This window comes from Pristiophorus japonicus, unplaced genomic scaffold, assembly GCF_044704955.1.
Source record: "Pristiophorus japonicus isolate sPriJap1 unplaced genomic scaffold, sPriJap1.hap1 HAP1_SCAFFOLD_288, whole genome shotgun sequence".
Classification (NCBI taxonomy): Eukaryota; Metazoa; Chordata; class Chondrichthyes; family Pristiophoridae; genus Pristiophorus; species Pristiophorus japonicus.
Window position 1 is genome coordinate 346,096 of NW_027252646.1, and position 21,259 is coordinate 367,354.

At 52.0% G+C, this 21,259-nt stretch overlaps 5 non-coding genes across 5 annotated transcripts; all 5 read right to left on the bottom strand.

The window, feature by feature from the left end:
* Positions 1-4,518: 4,518 nt before the first annotated feature.
* On the bottom strand, positions 4,519-4,591 carry trnat-agu (transfer RNA threonine (anticodon AGU)). Its single transcript has one exon. It is a non-coding gene; the product is annotated as a tRNA-Thr (tRNA).
* A 6,358-nt stretch (positions 4,592-10,949) lies between these two features.
* On the bottom strand, positions 10,950-11,022 carry trnai-aau (transfer RNA isoleucine (anticodon AAU)). The gene has a single exon. It is a non-coding gene; the product is annotated as a tRNA-Ile (tRNA).
* Positions 11,023-12,336: 1,314 nt separating this feature from the next.
* trnat-ugu (transfer RNA threonine (anticodon UGU)) lies at positions 12,337-12,409 on the bottom strand. The gene has a single exon. It is a non-coding gene; the product is annotated as a tRNA-Thr (tRNA).
* A 4,295-nt stretch (positions 12,410-16,704) lies between these two features.
* Positions 16,705-16,777, bottom strand: trnai-uau (transfer RNA isoleucine (anticodon UAU)). Its single transcript has one exon. It is a non-coding gene; the product is annotated as a tRNA-Ile (tRNA).
* Positions 16,778-17,398: 621 nt separating this feature from the next.
* On the bottom strand, positions 17,399-17,471 carry trnat-ugu (transfer RNA threonine (anticodon UGU)). Its single transcript has one exon. It is a non-coding gene; the product is annotated as a tRNA-Thr (tRNA).
* Between the last annotated feature and the right edge of the window lie 3,788 nt (positions 17,472-21,259).

Consider the following 21,259-nt stretch of genomic DNA (forward strand, 5'->3'; position numbering starts at 1 on the left):
CTCTGTCCCAATCTCTCAGTCTCTCTGTCTCTCTGTCTCTCTCTTTCTGTCATGTATGTATGCTTGGGGTTACTAGCCACCAGGTGGGGCCACTGTCGGAGTTTATTGGGCTGTACACACGCGTGTGTGGCCCAGGTATAAAAGGCCAGCCATCTTGTAAAGTAATCACTTTGGGCCCTAATAAAGTAGAGCCAGGTGTGGACCTGTTCAGAGTTTACAGTAATCTGTCTGTTGAGTTATTGCACACACAACACTTTCTCACTCTCTCTGTCTCTCTCACACACTCTCACTTTCTCTCTGTGTGTCTCTCGAGGGAGAAAGGGAGAGAGGGGAAGGGGAGAGAGGGGGAAAGCGAGATAGCAGGACAGAGAGAGAGGGGTAAAAAGATGCAGAACGGGTCGTGATGGGGAAGGGAGAGAGAGAGAGATGAGAACCTGTTGTTCCAGGGTCGCTCTCGCTGCTTTTTAATATTGATAATTAAAACCCTTGTTAATTGACGGCAAATTTAAATACAGAACTAATTTTGAATCGGCCCCAGTGAGATTTGAACTCACGACCCCTGGTTTATTCCACCAGTGCTCTAACCCCTGAGCTATGGAGCAAACTGCTTTGGGAAAGATAGGGGAAGGAGCAGGAAAGAGAGGGGAAGGTAAAAGAGAGAGTGGAATGAGTGAGAGAGAGAGAGGGAAGGAGTGAGAGAGGGAGGGGAAGGGGAGAGAGAGTGGGGGAAGGAGTGAGAGAGAGGGGGAAGGGGAGAGAGTGGGGGAAGGAGTGAGAGAGTGGGGGAAGGAGTGAGAGAGGGAAGGAAAGGGGAGAGGGAGTGGGGGAAGGAGTGAGAGAGAGGGGGAAGAAGTGAGAGAGAGGGAGAAGGGGAGAGAGTGGGGGAAGGAGTGAGAGAGTGGGAGAAGGAGTGAGAGAGAGGCGAAGGAGTGAGAGAGAGGGGGAAGGAGTGAGAGAGAGGGGGAGGGGTGAGAGAGGGGGAAGGAGTGAGAGAGAGGGTGAGGGGAGAGAGGGGGGAAGGGGAGAGAGTGGGGGAAGGAGTGAGAGAGAGGGGGAAGGAGTGAGAGAGAGGGGGAGGGGAGAGAGATAGGGAAAGCAGTGAGAGAGTGGGGAAGGAGTGAGAGAGAGGGGAAGGGGAGAGAGAGGGGGGAAGGAGTGAGAGAGAGCGGAAGGGGAGAGAGTGGTGGAAGGAGCGAGAGAGAGGGGAAGGGGAGAGAGTGGGGGAAGGAGTGAGAGAGAGAGGGAAGGAGTGAGAGAGAGGGGGAGGGGAGAGAGATAGGGGAAGGAGTGAGAGAGGGGGGAAGGAGTGAGAGAGAGGGGAAGGGGAGACCGAGGGGGAAGGAGTGAGAGAGAGGGGAAGGGGAGAGAGTGGTGGAAGGAGCGAGAGAGAGGGGAAGGGGAGAGAAAGGGGAAAGGAGTGAGAGAGAGGGGGAAGGAGTGAGAGAGAGGGGGAAGGAGTGAGAGAGAGGGGAAGGGGAGAGAGTGGGGGAAGGAGTGAGAGAGAGGGGGAAGGAGTGAGAGAGAGGGGAAGGGGAGAGAGATAGGGGAAGCAGTGAGAGAGGGGGGAAGGAGTGAGAGAGAGGGGAAGGGGAGAGAGGGAGGTGACAGAGAGAGAAAGGAAGGGGAGAGAGAGGGAGAAGTGGAGAATCTGAAAAGAAAGGGAAGAGAAAGCGAGAGAGCGGACGGAGGGGAAGGGAGAGGGAAAGGGAGAGTGAAACGGCAATGGGGTAAGCGGAGAGAAGGGGGAGAGATTGGGTAGTGGAAAGAGGGGGAGGGGAGAGAGAGGGAAGTTAGAGGAGGAAGGAGAGAGAGGGGAACGTGTGAAGAGGGAATGAATGTAGAGAGGGAAGGGGAGAGGGGGGAAGGGGAGAGAAAGAGAGGGAAAGGGGAGAGAGAGAGGGGGAGGGGAAAGAGAGGGAGAGATGGGAAGGGGAGAGAGAGTGAAGAGATCGCAAAGTCTCTGGTTGAAGAATGGACTCAGTCGAGAATATTGCGTGGACTTTGTAGGGTTTGTCTCTGAGGGTATTTTCCCTGTGATGGGATCTCCCTGTGCAGGTACGTGAAAACGCTGGTTTGTTAAAACTCTGGAGACCACATGGCGGCTGTCTGTGACAAAACCCAGGATGTAAAGGTTCACCCGCCAGTCCCAGCAAAAGGAAGGGGGGGGCCACTGACAAAGGGGCTCAGGAACCTGAGGCACCCGTTCACGTGAAGCCAGTGACCAGATTAGAAAGCCACTCGAACGCGAAAGCACTTCCCATCTCCAGTCTCAGCCGGGAAGCTGAACAATGAACCCACAGCCTGGCCAGGTGAAGAGGAGCCAGTTTTTTCCCAACACACCGAGCGAGATATGTCCCAGACTCAGGGCCATTCGTCCAATCACAGAACACACGTGGGTCTGATGATGGCCCATCACTGACTAAGCAGCGGAGCGCTTCGAAACAAAAGTTTGGTGGGACAGATAGGGGTAGCTCGACTCCGATAAAGATCGTCACTTTTCCACCGTTCTCGTGCTCCCTCTCGCTCTCGCTCCACCGAGATCGACGGAACAAGAAGACGTACCAGAGGGGGAAGCCACAGTTCGACAGAAGAAGGCGCTGAGACTGAGAACCACGTACCCCTCACGGGGTACGACCTCCAGGGCAGTGACTTCCCACGGCTGAGCTGAGCGATCGAGAGCGACTGTGTGTGTGCTGGTGAACATGGTCGCGGGTGTCCCAAGCCAGTAACCAGAGGTGGCCCAGGTGAGGTGTAACGGCTCAGGGTTCTTTCTCAGAAGTGAAGCTTTTTCGGGGCGATTCTGGGGAGGGAGCTTTGTTTGGTTGAGCCAGGGGAAGGGGCTTGTGTGATGAGGTAATTCGTTGTTCAGGGTGGAGTTAGAATCCACCGTAGCAACAAGGGAATGACTGCATGGGACCGGTCCTCAGTTCCGTACTGTGTGTATGTTGTTTGTAACCTGGATATTAATCTCCACACAGACAGTGATTGCGTTTAGTAGTGCATGTTTTACCCAGTGTATGTTAGACCTAATAAATATCAGTAACGGTGTTTCACTGAGGCTTTCCTGTCTGTAACTCATTCCATTTACACTCTGAATAATAATCCCCGGGTACAGAACTTTCGTAAGGTGAGGGCGATTAGAAACATCCGTCTAGCAATTGGGCCAGGATCAAAACCATTCACACCAGGGAGAAGGGGGGAATCTGAAAAGGAAGGGAAAAGAGAGAGAGAGAGAGAGGAGGGGAGGGAGGGAAGGGGAAGGGGAGAGAGAGGGAAGATAGAGGAGGAAGAAGAGAGAGGGGAAGGAGTGAGAGAATGAAAGTAGAGAGGGAAGGGGAGAGAGGGGAAGTAGAGAGCGAGAGAGGGGAAGGGGAGAGAGAGAGTGGGGAAGGAGAGGGAAAGAGAGGGGAAGGGAAAAGAGAAAGTTGGGAATGTGAAAGAGCGGGAGGGGAAGGGGAGAGATAGAGAGGGGAAGGAGTGGGAAAGAGAGGGGAAGGGGAAAGAGAGAGTGGAAGGAGTGAGAGAGAGGGGGAAGGAGTGATAGAGGGGGGAAGGGGAAAAAGCGGGTGGTGAAGGGGAGAGAGAGGGAGAAGGGGGAAATCTGAAAAGAAATGGAAAAGAGAGAGAGAGAGAGAGGAGGAAGGGCTGGGAGGGGACGAAAGAGAGGGAGGAAGGAGAGGGAAGCGGAGAGTGAAAAGGAGAGACAGTGAGGGGAGAGGGTTAGAGAGGGGAATGAGTGAGTGTAATGTCTGTAAGCTTGTAATGTTTGTAGCTCCACACTGTGGATGTGGACATATTGTGTACTGCAACTGCAGAGTTAATAATTCAACAGAACCAGGCAGATTTCCGGAGGCTTCCGAGATCGCTGCCTGCCTTGTTAGGAGCTGTGTGTGCTGTGCTCTGTGAATATATCACAGTGAGAGACGGAGAAAGCGAGATAGTGGGAAAGGGAGAGAGGTAGGAAGGAGTGAGAGAGAGTTGGAAATGGGAGACAGGGAGGAAGAGAGAGCGGAAGGGGAGAGAGAGAGGGGGAGGGAAAAGAGAGGGAGGGGCAGAGAGAGGGGGAAGGAGAGAGATAGAGAGAGAGGAAAGGAGTGAGAGAGGGGAAAAGGAGAGAGCGGAAGGGGAGAGAAAGAGATGGAAGGCGAGAGAGGGAGGGGAAGGCGAGAGAGGGAGGGGAAGGGGAGAGAGAGAAGGGAAGAGGAGAGAGGGAGGAGACAGAGGAGAGAGAGAAAGGAAGGGGAGAGAGAGGGAGAATGGGAGAATCTGAAATAAAAGGGAAAAGAGAGAGGAGGGAGGGGAGGGAAGAGAGGGCAGGGGAGAGTGGGGGACGGAAGAGGGTGAGAGATGGGAATGTGAGAGACGGGAAAAGCGAGATAGCAGAAAAAAGATGTAAAACATGTCAGGCAGAGATCGAGAGAAGGCTGTTGTTTCAGGGTCAGTCTCAGAGTTGTTAATATTTATAATCAAAGCCCTTGTTAATTGACACTGCATTGAAACACTGAGCTAATTTTGAGTAGGCACCAGTGAGATTTGAACCCACGCCCCCTGGTTTACTAGACCAGTGCTCTAACCCCTGAGCTATGGAACCACCTGCCCTGGGCTGTGGGTCATTCCCCAGTTAGTGCTGTGTGTTTGAAGAATGAGGAGGGGTCAGTGAAATGCTCAGATTGTTTCTCATCCCCCAGACTCCTGCCAGAGAGAGGGAAGAGGTGAGTGAAGGAAAGGAGTGAGAGAGAAGGAAGGGGAGAGTGAGGGGAAGGAGTGAGAGAGAGGGGAAGGAGTGAGATAAAGGAATGAGAGAGAGGGAAGGGGAGAGTGAGGGGAAGGAGTGAGAGAGAGGGAAGGGGAGAGTGAGGGGATGGAGTGAGAGAGAGGGAAGGGGAGAGTGGGGGAAGGAGTGAGAGAGAGACGGGGAAGGGGAGAGTGAGGGGAAGGAGTGAGAGAGAGTGAAGGGGAGAGTGAGGGGAAGGAGTGAGAGAGAGGGAAGGGGAGAGTGAGGGGACGGTGTGAGAGAGAGGGAAGGGGAGAGTGAGGGGAAGGAGTGAGAGAGAGACGGGGAAGAGGGGAGACAGAGGGAACAACAACAATAATGTGTATTTATATAGCGCCTTTAACGTAGTGAAACGTCCCAAGGTACTCCACAGGAGGATTATGGGATAAAAATTTGACACCGAGCCACAAAAGTAGAAATTAGCGCAGGTGAAGAGGTCGGTTTTAAGGAATGTCTTGAAGGAGGAAAGAGAGGTAGAGAGGCGGAGAGGTTTAGGGAGGGAGTTCCAGAGCTTGGGGCCCAAGCAACAGAAGGCAAGGCCACCGATGGTGGAGTGATTATAATCACGGATGGTCAGGAGGGCAGAATTAGAGGAGTGCAGACATCTCGGGGGTTGTGGGGCTGGAGGGAATTACAGAGATAGTGAGGGGTGTCGGGCTGGAGGAGGTTACAGAGATAGGGAGGGGTGTAGGGGCCATGGAGGGATTTGTAAACAAGGATGAGAATTTTGAAATCGAGGCGTTGCTTAACCGGGAGCCAATGTAGGTCAGCGAGCACAGTGGGTGATGGGTGAGTGGGACTCGGTGCGAGTTAGGATACGGGGCAGTGAGCACAGGGGGTGATGGGTGAGTGGGACTCGGTGCAAGTTAGGACACGGGGCAGTGAGCACAGGAGGTGATGGGTGAGTGGGACTCGGTGTGAGTTAGGACACGGGGCAGTGAGCACAGGGAGTGATGGGTGAGTGGGACTGGGTGTGAGTTAGGACACGGGGGCAGTGAGCACAGGGGGTGATGGGTGAGTGGGACTCGGTGCGAGTTAGGACACGGGGCAGTGAGCACAGGGGGTGAGGGGTGAGTGGGACTGGGTGCGAGTTAGGACACGGGGCAGTGAGCACAGGGGGTGAGGGGTGAGTGGGACTGGGTGTGAGTTAGGACACGGGGGCAGTGAGCACAGGGGGTGATGGGTGAGTGGGACTCGGTGCGAGTTAGGACATGGGGCAGTGAGCACAGGGGGTGATGGGTGAGTGGGACTGGGTGTGAGTTAGGACACGGGGCAGTGAGCACAGGGGGTGAGGGGTGAGTGGGACTGGGTGTGAGTTAGGACACGGGGGCAGTGAGCACAGGGGGTGATGGGTGAGTGGGACTCGGTGCGAGTTAGGACATGGGGCAGCCCAGTTTTGGATCACCTCTAGTTTACGACGGGTAGAATGTGGGAAGGAGTGAGAGAGAGAATCAGAGAATCATAAACATTTACAGCACGGGAGGAGGCCATTCGGCCCATCGTGTCCACACCGGCCGACCAAGAGCTACCCAGCCTAATCCCACTTTCCAGCTCTCGGTCCGTAGCCCTGTAGGATACGACACTTCAATGTACATCCAGGTACTTTTTAAATGTGGTGAGGGTTTCTGCCTCTACCACCCTTTCAGGCCGTGAGTTCCAGACCCCCACCACCCTCTGGGTGAAGACATTTCCCCTCAAATCCCCTCTAAACCTCCCCCCAATTACTTTAAATCTGTGCCCCCTGGTTATTGACCTCTCTGCTAAGGGGAAATAGGTCCTTCCTATCCACTCTATCCAGGCCCCTCATAATTTTATACACCTCAATTAAATCTTCCCTCAGCCTCCTCTGTTCCCAGGAAAACAACCCCAGCCGATCCAATCTTTCCTCATGGCTAAAGTTTTCCAGTCCCGGCAACATCCTGGTAAATCCCCTCTGCACCCTCTCCAGTGCAATCACATCCTTCCTGTAATGTGGTGACCAGAACTGCACGCAGTACTCCAGCTGTGGCCTAACCAGTGTTGTGTACAGTTCGAGCGTAACCACAGGGCGGGGGTAAGATGTGCATTTAATAAATTTGGTGAATTTACAGAGTGCCCTCCGAGGGTCAAACAGATGTGGCCGTGGGATTCATTATTTGTGGAAAATCCCAACTGGATCATCTTGTGTCCATTGCCGCATCTTGAGCCTAAAACCAGCGAAGGCAGGAACTGGGAAATGTCAGGATATCGCAGGAAGGATGTGATTGTACTGGAGAGGGTGCAGAGGAGATTTACCAGGATGTTGGCGGGATTGGAGAATTTTAGCCACGAGGGAAGATTGGATCGGCTGGGGTTGTTTTCTTTGGAACAGAGGAGGCTGAGGGGAGACCTCCATTCCTTCACCCAGAGGGTGGTGGGGGTCTGGAACTCACGGCCTGAAAGGGTGGTAGAGGCAGAAACCCTCACCACATTTAAAAGGTACTTGGATGTGCACTTGAAGGGCCGTAAGCTACAGGGCTACGCACCGAGAGCTGGAAAGTGGGATCAGGCTGGGATCATATCATCATCATAGGCAGTCCCTCGGAATCGAGGAAGACTTGCTCCCACTCGTAACATGAGTCCTGAGGTGACTGAAATGGTCACCTTCCGTGCTGTAAGTTTCTATGAGTCGGTGATATATCGGTGTCTCTGAGACTGGATGTGGAAAAGGTGGGATACAGACTGGGAGTGGGAAGTGAAAGTACTGTGGGCAGATTATAAAGTGCGGAGTGAGTGGTTCCTGTTGATGGTGTCGGCCTGTCGCCGATTGACGGTCAATTCAGTAACAGAAGCCAAAATTGAATAGGCCCCAGTGAGATTTGGTGCAAAGGTAAAGCGGAGGGACGCTGAGAAGTCCAGGAACCCACTGCGTTCCAATAAGTTGTTTGCAACTGTGGAACCCATGTGAGCGTTCTTTCGCGGCCAATGATGTACTATCATATGGGGTCGGGGGTACGTTAAAACAAGCCAAAGTAGCGGGTGAACACCAACCGGTCGTATATGTATCTGACAAAGTACTTGTAGGAAGTGATGCGTTACCACACGAGGTCGGGAGTGTTGTACACCGAGCCAAAGTAGCGGGCGAGCCCCAACCGGTTGTACATGTATCCTATAAGTTACCCAAGGCAGTAGCCTGCCTTCATGGGGCAAAAGAGAGGCACCAACGAGGGTCCCAATATGTGCCCGAGTCAGACAAGCTGCCCATCCCACAGTTTTGGGAGAGCAGAGGCACATTATCAAGGGTTTGTTTGGAATATGTCTAACACTGTGTGTGCTCTGTAACATGATCCGCCACGGGCCAGGCACTGAGAATGGCGCTGATGCCCTCAGTTGACCAACCTTGCCCACCCCCCCTGGGGTGGAAACGGCGCAGCCCACAGACCTGCTGGTTGTTACGGAAGTGCGAGAAAGCGATGGGTCCACCGTAAGGGCCCCCTCAGTTTAGGCCCTGGACCAGCCAGGGTCCCACATTACCGCCTGCTCACGGCGAACCGCCAGACGGGAGTGTTGCAGCTTATCCGTCGCAAAGACGTAATGCTCATCCCATCAGATTGCCCCCCCCCCTGTGGGGCAAACCCTGCAACGTGTTACAAAGAAAGGCAGGGAGGCTACACACAGTCGGTGGTGCGGGAACCTCCGTACTACGTCCCAGGATCCACGGGGGACCACACGGCCTCCCGCTACCACTGAAAGTCTCAGGGCCGTATCGGCCCATCCTGGGCTCTCCAGGCCTTAGGGTCAGCGACAATAGTCCGCAGCGGGCAGCCCAGATCACCAAGCCGAGCACCACACGTGTCGCGGTAGACTCCCTACAGACCCCGGCTGTCCCGGGTTGCTACGCAGTCACCGGACAGAGTCGCTCAGGACCGAGCCTTCCGTCTGCTATCAGCAGAGAATGCACCACGATCGTACGGCCCCCCTCCACGCCACATCAGAATAAGTGACGTGGACAATATTCAGGGCCCCCAGATGGGGCCGAGAGCACTGTGTGAGACAAAGAGGGGAATGGAGTGTGTGTGTGTGTGTGATGAAAATGGAGTGTTTGGTTGTGAAACCATGTACTGAGCAAACGCAGAAAGCGTTTGGACCAGACCAGACTGCAAACTATCGATAAGCAGGCCACCATTGTGAAAGGACCTGGCCACGTCTGTCCCATCACACCAGGCACTCGGCCGGGCAGCAACGTTCCGACCAACTCACCCAGGCCAGGAATTCAAATCAGGTGATCGACCCGGGGACACAGGGCGTCATATCGCCTCAACTTGCAAATAACTGGTACATAAGCCTTTGGAGGGTGGGCGGGGGGGGGAGTGATGTTATGTATGCACCTAAACCTAACCAATATGTCAGACTTGCCACTAGCGGGCACACCTGTGGGAGGCCTAAGGGTCACTTGTGCACCCTGGGACAAGCAGGTACATAAGGTGATCCACCATGCTGCTTCCCCACTCTGGGGTCTCAATAAAGAGACCAAGGTCACAATAGTTTCAGCTTACGATACGGTCCCGTGGATTTATTCTGAACATAACAGTGATGGGGAGGGCAGAGAAAAATGCTGTACCTGCATGCCAACTTTCAATGACTGATGTACCATGACACCCAGGTCTCGTTGCACCTCCCCTTTTCCTAATCTGCCGCCATTCAAATAATATTCACCTTCATGTTTTTGCCCCCAAAGTGGATAACCTCACATTTATCCACATTATACTGCATCTGCCATGCATTTGCCCACTCACCTAACCTATCCAAGTCACCCTACACACTTTTAGTGTCCTCCCCACAGCTCACACTGCCACCCAGTTGAAGATATTACACTCAATTCCCTCATCCAAATCATTAATGTATATTGTAAATAGCTGGGGTCCCAGCACTGAGCCCTGCGGCACCCCACTAGTCACTGCCTGCCATTCTGAAAACGACCCGTTTATCCCGATTCTTTGCTTCCTGTCTGCCAACCAGTTCTCTATCCACGTCAATACATTACCCCCAATACCATGTGCTTTAATTTTGCACACTAATCTCTTGTGTGGAACCTTGTCAAAAGCCTTTTGAAAGTCCAAATACACCACATCCACTGGTTCTCCCTTGTCCACTCTACGAGTTACATCCTCAAAAAATTCGAGAAGATTTGTCTGGCATGATTTCCCTTTCAATAAATCCATGCTGACTTGGATCGATCCTGTCACTGCTTTCCAAATGTGTTGCTTTTTCATGTTTAATAATTGATTCCATCATTTTCCCCACTACCGATGTCAGGCTAACCGGTCTATAATTACCCGCTTTCTCTCTCCCTCCTTTTTTAAACAGCGGCATAACATTAGTTACCCCTCCAGTCCATAGGAACTGATCCAGAGTCGATAGACTGTTGGAAAATGATCACCAATGCATCCACTATTTTGAGAGCCACTTCCTTAAGTACTCTGGGATGCAGGCTATCAGGCCCTGGGGATTTATCTGCCTTCAATCCCATCAATGTCCCGAACACAAGTTCCCACCTAATACGGATATCCTTCAGTTCCCCCTTCTCACTCGTCCCCGAGTACTTCCGGAAACTTATTTGTGTCTTCCTTCGTGAAGACAGAACCAAAGTATTTTTTTAACTGGTCCGCCATTTCTTTGTTCCCCATTATAAATTCACCTGAATCTGACTGCAAGGGATCTATGTTTGTCGTCACTAATCTTTTTAGAAGCTTTTGCAGTCAGTTTTTATGTTGCCTGCAAGCTTCCTCTCATACTCTATTTCCCCCCTCCTGGTTAAACCCTTTGTCCTCCTCTGCTGTATTACAAAATTCTCCCAGTCTTCAGGTTTGCTGCTTTTTCTGGCCAATTTCTATGCCTCTTCCTTGGATTTAACACTATCCTTAATTTCCCTTGTGAGCCACATTCCCCATTTTATTTTTACTCCAGACAGGGATGTGCAATTGTTGGAATTCATCCATGTGATCTTTAAATATTTGCCATTGTCAATCCAACATCAACCCTTTAAGGATCACTGGCCAGTCTATTCACATCTCACACCATCAAAGTTATCTTTCCTGAACTTCAAGGCCCTCCCTCATCTCTGAATTAATTCTGTCACTCTCCATCTTAATAAAGTATTTGACCCATATTTATAATTAAAGCCCTTGCTAATTTAAATACTGAGCTAATTTTGAGTTGGCCCCATTGAGATTTGAACCCACAACCCCTGGTTTATTAGACCAGTGCTCTAACCCCTGAGCTATGGAACCACCTGTCTTGGGCTGTGGGTCATTCCCCAGTTAGTGCTGTGTGTTTGAAGAATGAGGAGGGGTCAGTGAAACACTCAGATTGTGTCTCATCCCCCAGACTCCTGCCTCCATCTCTTCAATATTCGCCTCTCAACATCGATATATCGGGTCTTTCACATAGTAAAACATCCCAAGGCAACTCAGTCACACTCTGCCTCAATCTCTCTGTCTCTCTCTCTTTCTCTCTGTCTCTCAGTCTCTCAATCTCTCTCTCTCTCTCTCTCTCACTGTCTCTCTCTTTCTGTGCAGAGCGGAGGAAGGGGAGAGAGGGAGAAGGGGAGAATTGTTGAGATGGGGAGGGGAAGAGTCTGATGGGAAAGAGGAGAGCGAGAGCGAGGGAAGGAGAGAAAGTGAGGAGGGAGGGGAATGGAGACAGGTGAGGGGAGGGAGAAGGAGAGGGAAGATAGAGCGAGGAGGGGAGAAAATGAAAAGGGAGAGAGGAAGGAGTGAGCGAGAGGGGAAGGGGAGAGAGAGCAGAATGGGGAGCGAGGGGGAAGGAGAGGGAGAGAGGGAGGAAGAAGAGGAGAAAGATCAGCAAGGAGAGAGCAGAAGGGGCGAGATAGGTGAAAGGATAGAGAGTGAGGGGAGAGAGGGGAAGGAGTGAGAGACAGGGAAAGAGAGATAGCGGGAGAGAGGGTAAAAAGATGCAGAACGGAATGTGATGGGGAAGGAAGAGGAGAGGGAAGCCTGTTCTTCAAGGGTCGGTCTCAGAGCTGTTTAATATTTATAATTTAAGCCCTTGTTAATTGACGGTGAACTGAAATACTGAGCTCATTTTGAGTAGGCTCGAGTGAGATTTGAACTCACGACCCCTGGTTTACTTAGACCAGTGCTCTAACCCCTGAGCTATGGAGCTACCTGCTTTGAACTAGACAGGGGAAGGAGCAGGAAAGAGATGGGAAGGGAAAAGAGAGTGGAAGGAGGGAGAGAGAGGGGAAGGGGAGAGAGGGGGAAGGAGTGAGAGGGAGGGGAAGGGGAGAGAGAGGGGAAGGAGTGAGAGAGAGGGGAAGGAGTGAGAGAGAGGGGAAGAAGTGAGAGAGAGGGGAAGGAAAGAGGACAAGGCGAGGGAGGGGGAAAGGGGGAGAGGGGAATGTGTGAGCGACGGGAAAAAAAGATGTAGAACAGGTCTTGATGGGGAAGAAAGAGAGATTTGGAAAGGGACAGAGAGTCGAGAAGATCTTGTTGTTCCAGGGTCAGTCTCAGAGCTGTTTAATATTTATAATTTAAACCCCTTGTTAATTGATGGTGAATTTAAATACTGAACTAATTTTGAGTAGGCCCCAGTGAGATTTGAACCCACAGCCCCTGGTTTACAAGACCAGTGCTCTAACCCCTGAGCTACGGAGCCACCTGTGACACCAGCTCCTGTTTGCATCTTACTATTGTTAACAAGGAGGTGGGCCCCGAATAATCATTCTCGGTGATTCATCCCTGAACATTGACAGAATCTTACAGCACACAAGGAGGGCCATTCGGCCCATCGTGTCTGTGTCGGCTCTGTGAGAGAGATTAGTGCTTGGAAGTTGTAAAAGGCGTGAAGAGGGGAATGAGTGGGAGAGGGAATGGGAAAGAATCAGCCAGAGGGGAATGGGAGAGAGCGAGTGGGGGAGGGGAGAGAGATGGGAAGTCGAGAGAGGGAGGAGGCAGGGGAGAGAGAAAGGAAGGTAAGAGAGAGGGAGCAGGGGAGAATCTGAAAAGAAAGAGAGAGGAGTAGAATGGAGAAGGGAGTGTGACATTTGGAAGGAGAGAGACAGGCTTGAAGTTAATTGAGAGTGAATTTAAATACTGAGCTAATTTGGAGTGGATTCTTGGGAAATTTGAACTCAGGACCTCTGGTTTACAAGACCAGTGTTCTAACCCCTGAGCTATGGTGCCACCTGTGCTAGAAACGACAGGGGAAGGAGCAGGAAAGAGAGGGGAAGGGAAAAGAGAGAGTGGAAGGAGAGAGAGAGAGCGGGAAGGAATGAGAAAGAGGGGGAAGTTGAGAGAGAGAGTGGGGAAGGGGAGAATAAGGGATGGAAGGGGAGAGAGGGGAAGGGGAGAGAGAGGGGGAAGAGGAGAGAGAAAGCGGGAAGGAATGAGATAGAGGGGGAAGCTGAGAGAGAGTGGGGAAGGGGGGAATAAGGGATGGAAGGGGAGAGAGGGGAAGGGGAGAGAGAGGGAAGGGGTGAGAGAGAGAGTGGGGAAGGGGAGAGAGGAAGGAGGCAGGGTAGAGAGAAAGGAAGGGGAGCGAGAGGGGAAAAGGAGAGAGCGGAAGGGGAGAGAGAGGGAAGGAGTGAGAGAGAGAGTGGGGAAGGGGAGAGAGGAAGGAGGCAGGGCAGAGAGAAAGGAAGGGGAGAGAGAGGGGAAAGGGAGAGATGGGAAGGGGAGAGAGAGTGAAGAGATCGCAAAGTCTCTGGTTAAAGAATGGACTCAGTCGAGAATATTGCGTGGACTTTGTAGGGTTTGTCTCTGAGGGTATTTTCCCTGTGATGGGATCTCCCTGTGCAGGTACGTGAAAACGCTGGTTTGTTAAAACTCTGGAGACCACATGGCGGCTGTCTGTGACAAAACCCAGGATGTAAAGGTTCACCCGTCAGTCCCAGCAAAAGGAAGGGGGGGCCACTGACAAAGGGGCTCAGGAACCTGAGGCACCCGTTCACGTGAAGCCAGTGACCAGATTAGAAAGCCACTCGAACGCGAAAACACTTCCCATCTCCAGTCTCAGACGGGAAGCTGAACAATGAACCCACAGCCTGGCCAGGTGAAGAGGAGCCAGTTTTTTCATTTGAAGAATGAGGAGGGGTCAGTGAAACGCTCAGATTGTGTCTCATCCCCCAGACTCCTGCCTCCGTCTCTTCAATATTCACTTCTCAACATCGATATATCGGCTCTTTCACGTAGTAAAACATCCCAAGGCAACTCAGTCACACTCTGCCTCAATCTCTCTGTCTCTCTGTCTCTCTCTTTCTCACTCCCTCTGTCTCTCTATCACTTTTTCTCTGTCGCTCACTGTCTCTCGAACCAGAAGGGGTTCGAGAGGGGGAAGGGGAAAGTCAGAAGGGAAAGGGGGGAGAGAGAGAGAGAGGGAGGAGAGAGATTGAGGAGTGAGTGGAGAGAGAGGAGCGGAGAGTGGAGAAGGGGAGATAGCGGGGGAAAGGGGCAGGGAGAGGGAAGGAGAGAGTGAGAGTGGGAAGGGGAGAGAGAGAGAGAGAGAGAGAGAAGGAGAGAGAGAGGAGCGTGTCAGTCGTTGTTATTACATCGATAGTCCACTAGGTGGGGCTCTATTAGAGGAAGAGAGAGGGAAGGGGAGAGTGAGGGGAAGGATTGAGAGAAAGGGAAGGGGAGAGTGAGGGGAAGGAGTGAGAGAGAAGGAAGGGGAGAGTGAGGGGAGGGAGTGAGAGAGAGGGAAGGGGAGAGTGAGGGGAAGGAGTGAGAGAGAGATGGGGAAGAGGAGACAGCGAGGAAGAGAGGAAGGTGGGGAAAGAGAGGGAGGGGATGGAGAGAGAGAGTGAGTGGGTAAAGAGAGCTGAATGAGTGGAAGAGAGGGAGAGGGGAGAGAGTGGGAGGGGAAGGGGAGGGGGAGACAGGGCAAAATAGAGAGTGGGGAAGGAGTGAGAGAGAGGGGGGAAGAGGAGACTAGGAGGGGCAGGGGAGAAAGAGGATGGGGAAAGAGGTGTTAAGGGGAGAGAGGGGGAAGGAATGAGAGAGAGAGGGGGAGGGCAGAGAGGGGAAGGGGAGAGAGAGGGAGCGAATCTGAAAGGAAAGGGAAAAGAGAGAGAAAGGAGGGAGGGAAAAGGGGGAAGTGAGTGAGGGAAGGGGAGAGAGAGGAGGAAGGAATGAGAGAGAGAGGGTGAGGGCAGAGAGGGAGACAACCTGAAAGGAGGGAAAAAAGTGAGGGAAGGGGTGAGAGAGAGTGGAGAAAGGGAGAGAGAGGAAGGGGAAGGGGAGAGAGAGAGTGTGGAAGGGCGGGGAGAGAGGGGAAGGAGCGGAAGAGAGAGGGGGAGGGGAAAGAGTGGGAGGGGAAGGGGATGGGGAGACAGGGAGGAAGATGGAGAGGCAAGGGAGAGAGAGGGAGGAAGGGGAGAGAGATGTTACGGGGAGAGAGCGGGAAGGAGTGAGAGAGAGAGGGGGAGGACAGAGAGGGGGAGAACCTGAAAGGAAAGGGAAAAGAGAGAGACGGGAGTGTAAGGGTGTGGTGGTGGTCCCGGGGGTCAGGTTCACCTCTGACCTACTTGAGCGGTTCGAATCGTCCCCACTCCCTTGGGTTCTAAACTCTGGTTTTATTTGGGGGGGTGTGACAAAGTGCAAAGGTCACTGGTTTGGTGCAAAAGAACTTTGATTTTATTAAAGACAAGAAAATACAATGTCAAAACTTATAATCACTCTGATAAAGAACAATACATTACACATTCAAAGGGGGTGTACAGTAAAATGGCACCTCCCACCTCCCCATACCTAATCCTAGCTAGGTTAGTCTCCAGGGCAGGCAGGGACTATGCTTACCAATCCTTTCTGGTCAGTTAGCGGTAGTTCACGGTTTCGGGGTTCCTTGAATTGTGTAGGTTCTGCTTGCCGTACCCCGAACGTCGGAGAAGACTTCTAGCTGCACAATCTTCAGTTGGGTTGAGTCCACTGATGCGGTAAAGCACGTTTTGGATCTATGGGGTAAGTACCCGGTTTTCTTCGTTAGAAATAGGTTCAAAGTCCCTTTAGGTAATGTTTTCACCTGTTGGTAGTCAGGCCTTAGATTGTAGACTGGAAACTTTCGATTCTTCGGTTTCTTCCAGTTGGAGTTTATTTGGAGTTTGTTCGATCGCGGTGGTTTTTTATTGATACCACGTTGGCTGTGGTCAGTTGTTGCCGCGATGGTGATGTTCTTCCTTCAGGACTTCAGGACTTCGAGGCTGGAGAAGTTAGTTTACAACGGTCGCGTTGGTTTCTCTCCCTTCTTGATGACACAAGCGTGGTCTCGGTTGTTTGGCAAAGTATGTCACACCCTCTGTTAAAACAGGGGCCAGTTATACGGTTTGAGTGGTTCTAATCTTCACACCAAATCAGTCCAGGATTCTTTGATTGAATTTGGCGGGCTTGACTCTTCTTTGTAATATTTTGGCGGGCTCGTTCAAAGTTAATATGTTTTGGGTGGGTTGATGTTCGATAAACTGTTTCCTGATGGAAATATTAGTTTGGTAATCGCAATGTCCTTTTGTGCTTAGTTTTTCGCATACAGGCTGGATTGGGCCTCTTGGTGATGTATATGCTGAAATGGTTTTCCAGATTCAGGTTGATGGTTGGCTATCTCTGGGTTATTTGTTGTAAGGCTAATGTCTCTTGTGGAGAAGGATTCTCGAATACCCATTTCTCCAGACAAGTTACATTAGTCCCAACACCCAGACAGTCTCAATAATCAAGTTGTCTCCTGTCAGTTCTTTAGGCCCGCACACAGCCTTGAATGTGTCTTTAAAAATTCCAAAATTCTACTCAAGTTTGTAGTTTCTTCCATAAGCACTTTAGCGTTCCAAACTTTCCAATCGATAGTCCCAAATTAAATATCCTTTTGAATGAACCCAAACACTGTGAGGGGGTTCATCTGAATGTTGCATCCTTTCAAGGGGGAAGAGAGTGGGAGGAATGAGAGACATGTGTCTAAATACTAAAATTAGGCTGCGGTGAGATTTGAACTCACGACCCCTGGCTGATAAGACCAGTGCTCTAACCCCTGAGCTATGGAGCCACCTGCTCTGAGAAAGACACGGGAAGGAGCAGGAAAGAGAGGGGAAGGGAAAAGAGAGAGTGGAAGGAGGGAGAGAGAGGGGAAGGGGAGAGAGTGGGGAAGGAGTGAGAGAGTGGGGAAGGAGAAAGAGAGGAAGGGGAATGGGAGAGAGTGGGGAAGGAGTGAGAGAGATGGAAGGGGAGACTGGTCTTTGGCCAGGGCCTCCCAGGTGTCAGTAGGGATGTTGCACTTTATCAGGGAGGCGTTGAGGGTGTCCCTTGTAACGTTTCCTCTGCCCACCTTTGGCTCGCTTGCCGTGAAGGAGTTCCGAGTAGAGCGCTTGCTTTGGGAGTCTCGTGTCTGGGACATGCGGACTATGTGGCCCTGCCCAGCAGATAGCTCTTGGTCGGCTGGTGCGGACACGATGGGCCGAAATGGTCTCCTTCCCTGCTGTAAGTTTCTATGAGTCGATGATATATCGGTGTCTCTGAGACTGGATGTGGAAAAGGTGGGATACAGACTGGGGGTGGGAAGTGAAAGTACTGTGGGCAGATTATAAAGTGCGGAGTGAGTGGTTCCTGTTGATGGTGTCGGCCTGTCGTCGATTGACGGTCAATTCAGTAACAGAAGCCAAAATTGAGTAGGCCCCAGTGAGATTTGAACCCACGACCCCTGGTTTACAAGACCTGTGCTCTAACCCCTGAGCTATGGAGCCACCTGTTTGCATCTTACTATTGTTAACAAGGAGATGGGACCCGAATAATCATTCTTGGTGATTCATCCCTGAACATTGACAGAATCTTGCAGCACACAAGGAGGGCCATTCGGCCCATCGTGTCTGTGTCGGCTCTGTGAGAGAGATTAGTGCTTGGAAGTTGTAAAAGGAGGGAGAGAGGGGAATGAGTGGGAGAGGGAATGGGAGAGAGGGGGGGAAGGAGTCAGCCAGAGGGGAATGGGAGAGAGCGGAATGGGAGAGAGCGAGAGGGGGAGGGGAGCGAGATGGGAAGTCGAGAGAGGGAGGAGGCAGGGGAGAGAGAAAGGAAGGGGAGAGGGAGAGAGCAGGGGAGAATCTGAAAAGAAAGGCAAAAGAGTGAGAGAGAGGGGAAGGGGAGAGAGAGGGAAAGGGGAGAGAGATGGGAAGTCGAGAGAGGGAGGAGGCAGGGGAGAGAGAAAGGAAGGGGAGAGGGAGAGAGCAGGGGAGAATCTGAAAAGAAAGGCAAAAGAGGGAGAGAGAGGAGTGAGGGGAGGGAGCGGAAGGAGAGAGAGTAGAAGGGGAGAGAGAGAGGGAAAGGGGAGAGAGAGATGGAGAAAGTGAAATTGAGGGATAGTGAGAGAGGAGTTAAAAAAAAAAATGTCCAACGGGTCGTGATCTGGAAAGCAGAGAGACAGGGAAAGGTGTGAGGGGAGCATGTAGTTCCAGGGTCAATCTCAGAGCTGTTTAATATTTATAATCAATGCCTTTGTGAATTGACGGTGAATTTAAATACTGAGCTAATTTTGAGTAGGTTGCAGTGAGATTTGAACCCACGATACCTGGTTCACTAAATACTGTTTGAAGAATGAGGAGGGGTATCAGTGAAACACTCAGATTGTGTCTCATCCCCCAGACTCCTGCCTCCGTCTCTTCAATATTGACTTCTCAACATCGATATATCGGGTCTTTCACGGAGTAAAACATCCCAAGGCAACTCAGTCACACTCTGGCTCTGTCTCTCTTTCTCTCTGTCTCTCTCTCTTTCTTTCTGTCTCTCACCTTCTCACTTTGTCCCTCGAGCGGGGAGGCTAGAGCGGGGGAAGGGGAGAGAGAGGGAGAAGGGGAGAGAGGGGGGGGATGGGAGAGATGGGGAGGGGGAGAGTCTGATGGGAAAGGGGAGAGCGAGAGCTAGGGAATGAAAGGGAGGATGGAGGGGATGGACACTGGGGAGGGGAGGGAGAAGGAGAGGGTGGGGAGAGAGAGAGGAGGGGAGAAAATGAAAAGGGAGAGGGGAAGGAGTGAGCGAGAGGGGAATGGGAGAGAGAGGGGTAAGGCGAGAGCGAGACAGGGGAGGGGAAAGAGAGGGAAGGTGAGAGAGAGCGGGGGGAAGGTGAAAGTGATGTTAAGAGGAGTGATGGGGAAGGAGTGAGAGAGAGAGGGGAAGGAGTGAGAGAGTGAGGCAGCGGAGGGAGAAAGGGGAAGGGGAGAGAGGGAGAAGGGGAGAATCTGAAAGGAAAGGGAAAGGAGAGAGAGAGAGGAGGGAGTGGAGGAAAGGGAGCGGAGAAGGAGGAGGGAGAGGGAGAGTGGAAAGGCAGAGTCGGAAGGGGAGAGAGTGGGACGGGAAGAGGGTGAGGCGAGGGAGGGGAAAGGGGGAGAGGGGAATGAGTGAGAGACGGGGAAAGCGAGATAGCGGGAAAGTGAGAGAGGAATAAAAAGATGTGGAACGGGTCGTGATTGTTGTGTACACATGTAAACGTCACCAATATGTAAGACTTGCCACTAGGGGGCACACCTGTGGGAGACCCAATGGTCACCTGTACACCCTGGGACAAGCAGGTATATAAGGTGACTCACCATACTGCTTCCCCACCCTGGAGTCTGAATAAAGAGCACAAGGTCACCACAGTTTGAGCTTGCAATACAGTCCTGTGGATTTATTCTGAACATCACTCACTGGCGACGAGTAACGGATCACCAACCTTCACACGGTAATGGCTGCCGTTGGTCTTGTTGAGGGATTTGTTGAGGGTGATGATTTGGGAAGCCTTCGTTGAGCGTCCCGACCGGTACTACGTCGCCAATGAACAGGACGAGGCTGAGAGAGGGCGATCAAGACCAGGGCGATTCTCCTCACCGTATGTGGGTCTCCGGTATACGGCCTGCTCAAAAACCTGCTGGCACCGGTCAAACCAGAGGAGAAGACTTACACAGAGCTGTGTGTGCTGGTGTGGGAACGCCTCAAGCCGAAGGAGAGCACCTTAAAGGCCAGGTATCACTTTTACACCCACCGGCGCTCCCAGGGCCAGAAGATTCCTTGCGGGGCAGTACGGTTTTTGCGGGATCTTTGCGGGAAATGTTGCCGAACGGTTTCGTGCTCGGAATCGGTCACGAGGTCATCCTTCGCAAGCTGCTGTCTGCCGGATCCCGGGATAAACGGGCCCTTTTCGGAATGGGAGGCAGTGACTAGTGGAGTGCCGCAGGGCTCAGTGCTGGGACCCCAGCTATTTACAATATACGTCAATGATTTAAACGCAGGAATTGAATGTAATATCTCCAAGTTTGCAGATGACACTAAACTGGGTGGCGGTGTGAGCTGTGAGGAGGATGCTAAGAGGCTGCAGGGTGACTTGGACAGGTTAGGTGAATGGGCAAATGCATGGCAGATGCAGAATAATGTGGATAAATGTGAGGTTATCCACTTTGGGGGCAAAAACACGAAGGTAGAATATTATCTGAATGGTGACAGATTAGGAAAAGGGGAGGTGCAACGAGACCTGGGTGTCATGGTTCATCAGTCATTGAAAGTTGGCATGCAGGTACAGCAGGTGGTGAAGAAGGCAAATGGTATGTTGGCCTTCATCGCGAGGGGATTTGAGGAGAGGAGCAGTGAGGTCTTACTGAAGTTGTACAGGGCCTTGGTGAGGCCTCACCTGGAATATTGTGTTCAGTTTTGGTCTCCTAATCTGAGGAAGGACGTTCTTGCTATTGAGGGAGTGCAGCGAAGGTTCACCAGACTGATTCCCGGGATGGCTGGACTGATATATGAGGAGAGACTGGATAAACTGGGCCTTTATACACTGGAGTTTAGAAGGATGAGAGGGGATCTCACAGAAACGTATAAGATTCTGACGGGACGGGACAGGTTAGATGCGGGAAGAATGTTCCCGATGTTGGGGAAGTCCAGAACCAGGGGACACAGTCTAAGGATAAGGGGCAGGCCATTTAGGACTGAGATGAGGAGAAACGTCTTCACTCAGAGAATTGTTAACCTGTGGAATTCCCTGCCGCAGAGAGTTGTTGAGGTCAGTTCATTGGATATATTGAAGAGGGAGTTAGATGTGGCCCTTACGGTTAAAGGGATCAAGGGGTATGGAGAGAAAGCAGGAAAGGAGTACTGAGGTGAATGATCAGCCATGATCTTATTGAATGGTGGTGCAGGCTCGAAGGGCCGAATGGCCTACTCCTGCACCTATTTTCTCTGTTTCTATGTTTCTATCTGAGCAAGGCCATCACGACAGCCCAGGCCTTCATATCCACGAGCGATAACACGAAACAGATTCGAAGCTCACCGGCAAGTACTGTGCATAAAATAATGTATTCAGCAGGCAGAACGGCACAGGACAGGGCCCACATGACCGCAGAGGCCAGACCTAGGCCTCGAGTGACTCAGAGTCCGCCGTGGGCCGTGAATGCGTATCCATTAGCACCATGTTGGCCCTGCTGGGGTCAGCCATCGAGCCCATCAATGTCGATTCAAGCCCTGTGTGTGCAAGGGCCGTGGAACAATGGGGCACCTCCAGCGAATGTGC